At 38.3% G+C, this 13,770-nt stretch overlaps 1 protein-coding gene across 9 annotated transcripts in view; it reads right to left on the bottom strand.

The window, feature by feature from the left end:
* NSD3 (nuclear receptor binding SET domain protein 3) overlaps positions 1 to 12,649 on the bottom strand; it is a 102,665-nt gene extending 90,016 nt beyond the window's left edge. For 7 of the 9 annotated variants that reach the window (XR_011498876.1, XR_011498877.1, XM_070500065.1 and 4 more), the window contains exon 1: positions 12,134 to 12,274. The gene's annotated coding sequence lies outside the window, so the exon portion shown is untranslated. Of the gene's footprint in view, positions 1 to 31; positions 426 to 12,133 lie in introns of those variants that run through there. The other 2 variants (XM_070500072.1, XM_070500067.1) reach the window with 2 other exon arrangements.
* Between the last annotated feature and the right edge of the window lie 1,121 nt (positions 12,650 to 13,770).

Raw genomic sequence — 13,770 nt, 5'->3', positions numbered from 1 at the left:
AATGCCAAGATAATCAAATGCTGAGTCTCACCTTCCTATCCCCAGACTCCATGTGGCGTGTTATTCTAGATATATGTCTTATTCTTCACAGAGTCCTTTTTGTTTTGTTTGTGACATGGTTCATTACCGAACACCAACAATGTACCAGACCCTATTCTAGGTCCTGGGAAATCAAAGGAAATAAGATTCTTGTCTTATGGAGCTTAAATAAACGAGAAAATTTCTGTTAGTGATACGCTACTATAAAACAGGATAATATGATACAGTGAGTGGGAGGCTAGATTGTTATAAAAAGGACTAAGGGAATCAAAACTAGGAATTAGTCATATAGACAAACTGGACGAAGACAAGTGAAGACGTGGTCATCAGGCTTATCTTTCATATCCTTTCAAGTTCTCTTTGTTTCAGAAGCTTCTGAGGGATGGCTATAGTAAAAAGATTTAAGTAACAGTCAAGTATTCCACGTAATATAAAAAGTTTAAACTTTAAATATTATTTAACAATAACTACTCCAAAGTACTACTGAAATGAAGTCATTTTGTTGGTCAGCAGTCTATAGTCTGTTAATAACTACATCAACTAAGAGAATTTTAAAAAATACTTTAGCTTTCAAACACCTAAGTTGTTTCCTGTGAATTTATTTACTCACTATCTAACACAGTGAGCATTTTGGAAAAAGGAGAGATTTTAAAAACCCAATCCCACAAAAACACACAAATACAGTAATCACAAGAGCAAAGAGTGTGAAAATATGTCCATTTCTACTTACTTCTTTCCCTTCACCAAGAATATCAAAATGTGTGCTAGCCACATGTGGCTATTTAATTTTAGGCAAATTAAAATTGAATAAAATTAAAAATTAAATAAAATTAGAAATCCAGATACACTAGCCACATTTCAAGTGTTCAATATCCACAGGCAGCTAGTGGTTACCATACTAGATAGCACGGATATATAGCATTTCCATCATCACAGCAAATTCTATTGGACAGTGCTGTGTAAATTACTTTTCAAATTTGACCTAGACGAAAACATCCCAAAACAGCTTATAAAAATAAGGTCAATCATAAACTTTTTAAAGAAATTGGTGAGTAGCACTGTAAAGCTAGAAAGAAGTCCAGCAATCAGATCTATATGCTAGAATCAAACAGACTCGGATAAATCCGGAGACAAGAAAAAAGGCACCCTCACGTTGGTCTTGCAGTCATCAGATTTGAGTTTTAGTTCTGATTCTACCTCTAACTTAGCTGCATAAATTTTAAAGACACACAACAACATCTTTGGACTTGTATTTACAGCCCACAATGGAGGTTAAGTCAGGTGACCCAGACGACTGCAAATGACTCCAAACTGGGAAAAACCGTCTGTGATTCCTCTTGGTTATCAATACATAAATGTATGGTTTGGATTCTCATTCTGACAAGAATAGATGTGGTTTAAAAAATTAACTTTAAAGAATTACCCACCACACTAACATTATTAACAATGTTCATTATTTGCAATAGCAAACAATTTTACGAAATTCACAACCAATACTATTTACGTAAGTAAGACTTTAGGGGGTAAATCAGCATGACCACCATATTTCTTCCTACAAAATCCTCTAAGTAAGTAATCAAGGTGTGTTAGAGAAGTGGACGTTTACTTCGGATTTTTATTAATTTTTCTGAGGTTATACTCAGAAAATAATACACTCAATAATAGAGCAACACTACTTTTAAAAGCATGACTGTACTACTTCACAATCTGTTTAACTCTGGTGTTGTCACTCCAAATATTTCCTGTAACTTTCACGTAACAATTTTCCACTAAAAATATGTTAAAAGAAGGATGATAGTCAAGGACATTAAAATATCCTATCTTAGGAAGTGACCTCGTGATAGTAAACACAATTAACTAATGAAATACAAAAAAAAATTATATCATTTCATTTAACCAGAAACCCTGTCACTAGATACAATCACACAATTTTCACTTCACTATGATTCCATTAAGTTATACAACATTTTAGTTTGCTTTGTAGTTCTTATTTTTTCCTGACTAAACCACATTACTATTGAACTGCCTCATATCACTACAAAACTTACTAGTAAAACACCCTATTTCCCTTATCTATTTGGTTTAACCTCAACTGTCTTCACTTTGTTCTCTGACCACACCCAGCAACAACAGACATGGTATTACCACTTGAAGAAAATCTACATTAAATTATTTTCCAACCCCTCACATCAAGGGTACTGGCTCACACTGAAAAGTATCGCAAACTAAGTAACTTCTATCCACTATCTGTTCCATTCACTATGAAATCTAGTAAACTAACAGGTTCATCCACATATTTGCCTACCTCATACCCCAACAAACTTTTAAATTATAGTGAAACAGTTTCTGAGACTGGTTCTTAAAATTTTGCAAATGTTCAAATTTTTCTTTCTTTTACCTTGTATTCTCCATTCTCCATAGCAAGGCAAAAAGAGAAGACATCACAGAAATGACATTTAGTTTTTAAAGTACTAAACAATTTATCATAATATTTAAAATAGTAACCTACTAAATTAATCTTTCCTATAAAAACCAGTTTTGTAGTTGTTGTTCTTCATCAGGTTTATTACTTTAGTATTTTAGGTTCAACTGGATTCAAAATTTTGTTTTTAAAAAAAGGAAGAACACAAGGAACTTCACAAACATATTCAAATTTTACATTATCACCTATTTGCTTGATCAGAGCATAAGCCTTGGTGACGCTACAGCCAGCATGCTATTCTACCAACAACAGCGGCAGTAAGTCGGGACTGGAAAGTTTACTTCATGTTCATACTTGTACCCAGCATGAATTCTCCTACCAAGTAGGAAACACCCATGTAACCCAAGCAAAGATTCTCTTCAAGCATTGGTTAACTTTCAGCTTTTAACTTCTATGAAAGTGAGTTTAAGCCAACTGAGTTCATTTCTTCACCCATCAAACATGCAACTAAGGACTAGTTCATTTTGCATACATTATTTTTCTTATATTAAAAAAAAGTCATTTATTATCAGCTATATGCCTGATACAGTTCTAGGCACACTCTAGCACCTCTAATTTGGATCCCTATAACTGCAAAAAGTAGTCATTTTCATCTCCACTTCAGAGATAAAAACAGTGGGGATAGGAACTCAAGTCTCCTTGACTCTTGCCCTACACTCCACTGCCTACTGAGTTAAAAAAAAAAAGAGATGCTTTGATAAATGGCTTAAAGCAAACAGAACAACTTTCAGGGTGAAGGTCAGAGCAAAGGAAACCTCCCTTAATAAAAAGAAAAGCATACTTTCTACAGGGTGATGTTTGCTACAGTTAATTATATAGGTATAGCACACTTTCCAGACATTTTCCAAAATAAGATGTTTTGAAATAAAATTTAAACGAAAAGAAACATATGTTAGGGGCCGGCCCGGTGGCGCAGCAGTTAAGTTCGCACGTTCCGCATCTCGGTGGCCCAGGGTTCGCTGGTTCGGATCCCAGGTGCAGACATGACACCGCTTGGCATCAGCCATGCTGTGGTAGGCATCTCATATATAAAAAAAAAGTAGAGGAAGATGAGCATGGATGTTAGCTCAGGGCCAGTCTTCCTCAGCAAAAAGAGGAGGACTGGCAGCAGTTAGCTCAGGGCTAATCTTCCTTAAAAAAAAAAAAAAGAAACATATTTTAAACCACACGCAACACTCTCTCAATAAAAGCACCTTAACTGGACAGGAGAATGATTTTATAATTCAAAAAATCTATCACATACTTTGTATCATAAGCTTAAACTTTATAAGTCAGGTTTTCTTATAGGAAACATGAGCGTCTTCTTTTCATCAATGACTTTCTAAAATCTCATTCATAAACAGATATAAAGCATATATCAGCCAATTATGTCTCAATAAAACTGGAAATAAAATTTAAAAAATAAATGATAGTGATTATAAAGTATACATCACACAAGCTGTGGTGTTCCTGAATATTTGTACTATACTTTAAAAGCCACAAATAAATGATATTGCTACTATTGCTGGGAGTTTAAATCGGTTCCAACCTTTCTGGAAATGTTCTACAATTACCCGTGGTGATGGCTACATAATGCGGTGAATATACTAAAAACCAGTGCACTATACACTTTAAATGAGTGAATTGTAAGGGATGTGAATTACTTCTCAAAAAAACTGTTACAAGGGGCCGGCCCGAGGCCGGGTGATTAAGTGCAGTGCTCCGCTTTAGCTGGCCGCGGTTTCGTCGGTTCGGATCCTGGGCGCAGACATGGCACTGCTCGTCAGGCCATGCTGAGGCAGCGTCCCACATGGTACAACTAGAAGGACCCACAAGTAAAATATACAACTATGCACTTTTGGGGGATTTGGGAGAAAAAGGAAAAATAAAATCTTTAAAAAAAACCCTGTTATTAAAAAAAAACCTTTCTGGAGAACAAACGGGAAATGTGTGTCAGAAGCTTCTGAAATGTTCATATCTGTTAATTCTACTTCTAGGAATTTACTGTAATGAAATAACCATAGTCATACAGTTTTTTTAAATCTGTAAGGATATTCATCAAATTACAATATTCAAAAATTGCAAACTGCCTAAAATACCATCAACAGAAGAATGGTAAACAGAGACGGCACACCCATACAATGAAATTATATGTCAACTTTTAAAATTACATTCTCAAAATTTATTTCACAATAAAGCATGTTACAAAATAATATTAACGCATAATTCCAATTTGTAAAAAAATACATATATGAATAAGAAAAAACGCTGCAAGGATACAGAAGAAAATGTTAATAGTAGTTACTTCTAGTTGGTAGGATTTCAAGTGATTTTAATCTTCTTTATATATTACCGGTTTTCAATTTCTCTACAATAAACAATCTTTCATAACTTAAAGATAATGTTATTTTTAAACTAGTAGGCAATTTGAAAGTACAAATTGTCCATTAAAAAATAAAAACAGGGCCATCAGCATTTCTTAGGGGTATTATACGTGTGTGTACGTGTATGCATATGTGTGCAATACGTTAACTAATCTTCACCTCAATACCTCAACCAATTCTACCACCCAGTGAAATAAATTCTAGTGATCAAGGCTTAACTGTGCAGGTGATAACAGAAACCATGAGACGACCAAAAGCATATTAACTCTACTTCAAACACAAAGCCAAATTATCTAATTTAAGTTTAAAAATCTTTTACATCAAATAATGTTTGCTTCCACATCTAGGAAAAATCAACATATATGTTCCTTTCAAGATTTAAAATAATTATTCATCATCCTTGCACGGGGAAAAAATTAGCAAGGAATATATTTAACTTTTAGCAAGAAAAAAAGAACAACATTCTATTGCATTACAGAAAGGAATTCAAAGATACGTAAAACAACAAAAAGTTTCTCACCACAAACAGGAAATATTCTATGCTACTGTATTTGGATCCTGCAGAGATCATATAAAACAGACAGCTTAAAGTGACAAAATGATAATAACCAAATAAAGGCTTTAATTTATGTATGTAGATGTGTTATAAAAATGTCTTTCTTAAAGTCCACATTGTAGAGTTTTATGCAAACAGACTGTATTCATCAGGTAGTCGGAGGGAAAAAAACATTCTACTTTTTCTGCTGTCAAAATCCTCAAAAGCCAACATTTAACCTTTCCAAACACATAAGAAAATGGTCTGGAAAGCCAGGGACGCATAACCAAGAAGTTTCTCCAGTTTCAAAAGAAATTTGGTTCAGGGGCTGGCCCTGTGGCTAAGTGGTTAAGCTCTCACGCTCCGCTGCAGGCGGCCCACTGTTTCATTGGTTCAAATCCTGGGCCCGGACATGGCACTACTCATCAAACCACGCTGAGGCAGCGTCCCACATGCCACAACTAGAAGGACCCACAATGAAAAATATACAACTACGTATGGGGGGCTTTGGGGAGAAAAAATTTTAAAAATCTTTAAAAAAAATAAAAAAAGAAAGAAAGAAATTTGGTCCACCTAGCCAAAATACAGAAAAGGCTAAGGATCAAGAGGCATCAAGGATGAAGAGTCAAACATTGATCATCACTACCGATTACTTCTCAGGTTAATACTTTTTGAATGGTTACATTAATATGGAAGCAAGAGAGTCAAACTAGTTTTTGTAAAATAAGATAGGTTAGGAGATTATTAGTATAGGCAAATTTGACATGTTCTAAGCAAAAGTCATTGGTAGGGTTTGCATATTAATCTAAAACCAACAGTCACTGAATCTGCCCAAAAAGTGCAACAGAGATGAACTCTGAATAACTAACACTTTGTATAAAATGGGATGATTCTTGTTGGATTCAGTATTATTTTTTGTTTCACATTCATTAACAAAGCACTAAGATCTCAAATCACTAAATGACTACACTAAATGTTAGGAAACTTTTTTCTTTTAAATTGTCTAGATAACCCTTTTGAATATAACAAAAACTGGTGATTCAGTTTTGACATCTGCTGACCCCTCATGGTTATTCATTTTTCAGGTTACTTTTCAGCAGACTGTTACCCCTAAGTCCACCTACCACCAAGGCCATACCAGCTGAACCAATGAGGCTGTCTCCGCAGCTTTCCTTAAAGGGCTTAGTACCTGGGTGGTAACTATATGATCTTCACTTTCTAATTATTTGTTTATATTGTACATTTGGGTTTTATGCTCTCTTCTTTATATATCATGTTTCACAACTTAAAAGTTTTTAAAATGCTTATTTTTTTTTTTTTTTAATGTACAGCTTTCTTAAGACTACACAGCTAAGAGACATTAGTAACACAAGATACAATATTGTCTTGCCTATGACCAAAATGCCACTAGGCCAGTCTTCATAAGAGAGTTCTTAATCTTCTTCTTAACCTCAAATCAATTTGATAAACTAAATTTTGTTTTACCCACAAAATCCCAGAAGCCACACATTTCTTAAATTTAAAATATTTCCTTATCTATTTCAGGAAGTATGCATATAAGTTACACCAAAATAAGAAAAAGCATGTCTTTCGGTACAAAAATACTTTACTGTTGTATAGTGTTTGATTATCTGTTAAAATAAGGATAATGCAGGCTATGAAGAAAAAGTCAAGAAACACATAGATTTAAAAAAAAAAAATTTTAAGTAATTGGACTGAAATCCAAAAACCTTATTCTACTTAACATGGCAGTATATTTGGCCTGTGGAGTTCCCAAAATCTCAATTTTTCCATCTTTAAATTGGGTTAAACAATTCTTGTGCTTTCCAATTCCATGTTAAAAAAAAAAGTCATAGTGTGGGAATTCTATGGAACATCTCAGAAGATGTCATGTAAGTGCAAGGTATTACTAGATAATAACATTCATATATTTATATGGTTAAATAGAAACTATATGAATACGAAAATCTTTCATTTCTCTATTCCTTTTCTCCTCAATATAGCCCTAAGTCTAGATGAAAAAGGGAACCTAGTAAGAAAAAGAGTTGTCATTGTAGATCAGTGAATGATGACACACACCCACATCTAAATTTCAAAATAACCCCAGAACCTTTTTTCAAAGAGCTTTTCAAATTCAAAACCCTGTCAATAAGCAGAAGTACTTTACAAGTAACAACACACACCCATCTATTAAAAACTGAACATTCTCTAAATTCGCAAAATTTAAAATATGCCTTTTACTTTCTTTTCATGCAACACCGTACAGGCACAACATAACGCAGAAGTGTTTAACAGTGCTTATTAAGTACTTAGTTAGGTCCACAACAAAAAACCAAAACTCTGTTAGCTTTAAAACAATGTGTTAGGTAGTTGTAGCATGATCAATTTCTTAAATTTACCTTTAGTAATATTTATAAAAAGATTAGTCCATAGAAATAAAGCTCATCTTTCATTTAAAAACAAATGCTGGGCATGTTGTTTATTAAAAAAGGAATAAATCATCTTAGCTGCTCTTTCAAAAAATACTCTTTATTTTAAAGTAAAATTAAAAACAGCATTGTATCAAGAAACAGATTTCACAGATAGATACCAAATTCTAAACCTTTTTAAAGCTTTAATTATTTAAATTTTTTAAGTGTCTAAAACAGACTTTTTGTTTTAAAAGAACCCAATGAATAAGTATCCATGGTGACTTATTTTCTTCTTGATGGACAAAAATAATTAAAAATAAAGTAATCAATGGTACCTGTTAAGATTTTTTTAAAAATTTGTTTTCAATTAGGTATTTTCAGCTCATTTTACAAAACTTACCAATGTCTCAATTTTCTTTCCCAAGTTCTTTTCTAGGACCACGATGGACCTCTTATTTTTCCATTTTGTTGCTATTTTATTTCATTGATAATCTTATTAAAACAGGAAAAACTGTGCTAGAAAAAATTTCATTACACCAACTTCAAGATACTCAGACATGATTCCTTATAAATGTAAACATATTTTATACATATGCTATATGTACATGTGAACAAATTATGAAAAAAGAGAAGCACGATCCTTTGCCTTGCTGCAACTTAATCCCCTTGCACTCATTACACTAAACCTGCCTACCCTTGAGTATTCCCCCTCACCGTGAGCTTTCACACAAAGCTCAAATACTTTCATAATAATGAAGTAACGTGACGTAGTATAAAGAGCCAAGCAGCAGGTCTGTCACCAAAGGCTTGGACTTAACTTCTCTAGGCCTCAGTTTTCTCTCTTGTAAAATAAAACAGACTCTCTCTCTTCCATTTAAATATGCTGTTATGGACTTAATTTAGGACCTGCTATATTACTTATAATAGCAAAAACCTGTTAACCTAATGTTAATATTCCGAACAATGGACCACTATATGACCCTTAAAAAAAAAGTTGTAGGTCCATATGTGCTTATTTAAAAGGATGTCCCAGATAGGCTGTTAATATAAAAAAGTAAAATGCAGACACTATGACCTGATTTCTATGTATTTTAAGGCAAATATACATATATACATGCAGAAATTTTCTAGAAGGACACACAAGAAACTTCAAAATGGTTATCAGTGACGAACAGGGTGTTAACTTATTTTTTTATCTCTTAGCCTTTTATAATATTTGAAAAACACTTTAAAATAACAAATGTATTATTTTAATAAATTTGTTTTAAAGAAACTAAAAGTAAAGTTCTGCTAACCTAGGTTCTATAATTAGAAAAGATCTGGGTTCAAATACTGGCTTTGCTACTTATATCTGTGTGATGTTATTAAGTTACTTAACCTTAATTTCTCCATCTGTAAAAAGGAGTTAACAGTACTAACCTCATACAACTGTTGGGAGGATAAAAGGAAATCATGCATGTAAGACACTCAGCATAGCATATATAGGACAACAACTATTAGCAGCTATTACTATGATTACTATGAATATTATTATAAACTCCAGAAACTGAGTGTCTTTAGAATCAGATTTGACAATTTACTCAAGGATGACCAATCTCAAAGACAACCAATTTCCTTTACCCAAAATTCATTCAATCTGATCAGTACAAGAAAGAGCACATTTATTAACTTAAGATTAAAAAAAAACCTACCACAGGCAGAAGGTGGGCTGATGGACATGGTAATAAGAGCCAAGTTTGGGTTTTAATTAAGTATCACCTAACTACAATAGCCTTCCTCATTTATAGGGATACCTATTCTAGAAACCAGGATACTCATGGGCAGGGGATCCTGATCTTTACAAAATGCTGAATACAAAGGAATACATTTTTTTGAATAATTCAAATTTCCAATGTGTTTTTTCTTATTTTAATATACAACAATTTCTAATTTTCCTAAAAAATGTATGGCACTGATAGTTCATGCACACAATTTACCAGTTAATTACAAATAACATGTCAATCGAGTGGGAGATATAAATATGAAATCTCCATAAAAATAAATTCCAAAAAAATACACTGAATGCCTATTTTGAGTGGAAATCTTCCCCACAGAATTTTTTAAAATTCAGGTTGAACATTATCAAATCAAAATACTCCAAGTTGTAAATCTGGCCTTTATACAAAAGGTGCTCTCAGAAAGTGCCACTCTAACAATATTCAATTTAATTTTTCCAACAGACCAAGAACACATCCTAAACTTCTATATAACACCTGAAAGGATGTTGCATTAGCGTAGATTAAATCAATATGTAGCACAACTGGTTTGAATCCATCTTACTACAATTTTAACAGGCCTTCATGGTATTAGAGAACAGTTTCAGTATCAACGATGGATTAAAGTTTGGATTACCCCAATTAAAACTAAAAAACAAAAAGTCACACACATTTAATCCTTTTCAGTATGGAAATAAATTAGGCTCCATTTAACAATCTACTGTAAATTTGTCAGGATTTAAACCTTTAGAATAGGAACTATTCCAAATCACACAAGTAGCTGTATTCGAATACATTAAAGAGTTACTGTAGCTTTCCTGAGAGTGACCTGAAGTTCCCACCAAAAAAAACTGGCACCTCAATGAGGTTCTAAGAACTGCATGCCTACTTCATAGATAATTGCACTGTGCTGAACTGGCATTTGGAGACTGTATTGAGCTAGCTACATGAAAGCAACGGGAAAGGATGGAGAGAGAATTTAGAAAAAAAAGAATACACTTAACACGCCCATCACCTATAAGCGCTACGAGAAACACATTTTAAAATACACACATTTCTAATTTTCCAACATCCAAAATACAGTAAGCAGATAATCCATCACAAGCAGATCTTCCTACCCCTTCTCATCCCTACACGCATGCTTTGCCAGGAGCACAGCCCAAGTAAAATAACACATGCAATTTCCTTGTTTACTTAAAGAATTGCAGAAAACATGCTGACTGCTTCTGAGGCTTCTGAAACAAACGCTTTTCAACGTTTAAAAGACTTTTCATGATCATGTTTGAAATATGAGAGTAGTAATGATTTCTTTGGTTAGTAAAGATCTAGTTTTAACTTTATAAAAAGGGTTAAATTTACACTGCAGTTCATTGGCATGCCTTGTTTGCAATTAGAAGGAAGAGGGAAAAGGGGGGAGGAAAGCAGCAAAACATACAAGATGGAAAACATCACTACCTCGTTTGGTGGTTAGGAATAATTTCAAATGACCCCAAGATGTAAGGGAAGAGTTCAGGAATAGAAAGAAAGGGGGTTAGCAATCTGAACTGGCCCCTTCCAGATTCATACTGATGTCGGAGAGAAGGAATTTATTTACACTGCAGTGCCTGGCAGCAAACATGGCTGCCCCTGCCCCCTTTAAATCTGAATAGTCTTCACTCCCTCACCAAAACCATCAAATTATGGCCATGTCTCTCCCCGTCTTGCTACCATAACACTAACACATCTTCTCCTCCCTCAAAACAGTAAGCCCCACACCTCCCCATTTCACAACAATCACGACACCACAACCACTAGCTTCTCTATTCTTTAGCCTTGAAAGAAAAGGCACAGAATACACACAAATACAGGAACAAAAGGCTTTCCCTTCGTAACACTTTAACAACCCCCTTCCCCTTGTTTTCCTCCCACTCTGTGACGCTTGGTCGAGAGTTCTCATCCTTTTCAACATTCAGTTAATTTCCTTCCCTATCCTAATCCTACGTCTTCCAGTTCCCATTTCCTATCTTCCTATTGCATCCTCTCTCAATCATTTCTCATCCCTTTTCCTAATCCACCTTTTCTTCCACTTCCATTCCCTCCTTTCTCCCTTGATTCCCCATTTCTCCAACAAATTCTATCCTCTTCCCCCAGACTCTTCTAGTTCCCACACTCCACCCCCAAACCTCCCTATTTCTCAGTCCGCTCAGGTCTCTAATCTCCAAACCTAACTCTTCCTCTCTTTCCCTGCCCCTCCCCGGTTCCATCTTTATCCCCGCCCCCATCCCACCTCTACTCCCAATTCCCAGCTCAGCACCACTCCATCTCTTATCCCAATCCTACCTCCCCTGCCCCACCCCCCAATCCCCTCCACACCCCCCATCTTGCCATCTGCTTCTCCTTCTAGACTCCCTTCGAACCCTTTGAGGCCACCCATTTGTCCTCCCATCCTTGCTAGGGTCTCTCTCCCTACCCGGGTCCCATCCCTAGGTCGCCCCCTCCTCGTCGTTCCCTCCTCAGCCCTTCCTTCCAGTACACATAGACACACACACGCACGCACACATTCACTTTACCTTCAGTTTGTTCCATTCTAACCCCCCGGCCGTGTCAGTACGATCACAGGAGAGACACGGAGGCCCGGAGTGGGGCTGGGGTTCGGGCAGCCGCCGGGGCCGCGGGGGGAGGAGACGGAACCAAGCTAGGCCGCATGAAATCCCCGGGCTAGATTTCCCCCGCGCAGGACGCCTCTGCCATGGCGGCCGACACCGAAGAGGGCCACGGCCGGGCCGGGCCGGGCCGGGCGTGGAGCGGAGAGGAGGAAGGCTGCGGGAGGTGGGGTGGGCAGGGGAGGTGGAGGGAATGAGGGGTCGCCGCGGAGCCGCTGCCGCAAGAGGAGCCTGACGCTGGCGGCCGGGCCGGGGCAGCAGGGTCCTCGGGGCTCGACTCGGCCTTCGCACGCCTCTCCGCGGCGACCGTGGACAGTCCCCCTCGGCCTCCGCCTCCGTCCTGGCCGCCGCGCCTGCCGCCGCCCGCTCCCGCCGCCCGCTCCCGCCGCCGCCGCCGCGCACAAAGCCCCCCCACCCGGACTCTTGGAGCGCCGCCGCCGCCGCCGCCAAATCCTCGGCCCCTCATTGGCCGCCGGCCGCGGAGGCTACCGGGAAATGCAGTCCCGGGCTTGGGGCGCAGGGGGCGAAAGGAGGAAGAGGCTAGTCAGCGGGGCGGAGAGGAGAGGCGGGGGCGCGCGGCAGAAATGTGAGCGGCCCGGGAGAGTCTAGACGAGAAGTGAGACCGCAGGCGATAAAGGCAGAGAGACAGGAAGGAGCGATGCGAAGGAGAGTGAAAAACAAACCACGACCAATAGACAGGTTAAAGGTTGGGCCTGAGGTTAAAATTGTGCTCGTGCGTGTTCTTTGATACTTATTAAATAGCAGCACACTTTAAACACCATATGGTAGTCCTCAGAGTCACACTGCTATACAATCCCTGGATGTTAGGCATAACCTACAAACGGGTGCCCCGTGATGATCGGGAGAGAGCACAACTGACGTGCCTCCTTGGCCGTCTTCCGTCCGACAGCTGTCAGAGCAGAGCTCCCCGTCCCACATGGGCTTGCGTCTGGAAACCGTGGCAGCAATGCCAGACTTGAGCCTTGGCGGGCAGTCTCCCTTTCAGCCCTGGATGTGAGTGCCAGATGCCCCCCACCAGATCGCAAGCATTAGAAGGCGGCGGCGGCATCTCAGTCTCTGAGGAAGCGCCGACCTCCCTGGCAGCCGCCGGGCCCCGCACGCCTTCTTCCTGCTCTCACTGCGGGCCCGGAGGCTTATGGGTAACGAGGACGACGTCAGCGCCGACTGCACCCCGGACTCGAGGGACCGGGAGGGCTCGGTGCCCGTCACGTGCTGGGGCCCTCTGCCGCCCGCCGCGAGACCTTCGCTTCGAGGAACGGGAGGGCATTGGTCCTAGACAGAGCTCACGCAAGGAGAGGAGGGAGAGGGAATCAAAATTCTCTGCAACCCTCTGGCCCTCCCCATTCTAGGAAATATATGTTAAACAATAGAAGGTCCTAGGTGCTGTAGTCTTGCAGGAGTGTGCAGATTTGGTGATATTTCCAGGGGCCTCGTGATAATGACTTAGAACGTTGCAGCACAGTGACGTGAACGTACAAAGGAAATACAGGCAGGAATCAGATGAGGAAACCAATTCTCTGGTT

Source organism: Equus asinus, chromosome 27 (genome assembly GCF_041296235.1).
Source record: "Equus asinus isolate D_3611 breed Donkey chromosome 27, EquAss-T2T_v2, whole genome shotgun sequence".
NCBI lineage: Eukaryota > Metazoa > Chordata > Mammalia > Perissodactyla > Equidae > Equus > Equus asinus.
Note: the sequence above shows the minus strand (reverse complement) of the source record. Positions and strands in the feature narration are given on the sequence as shown.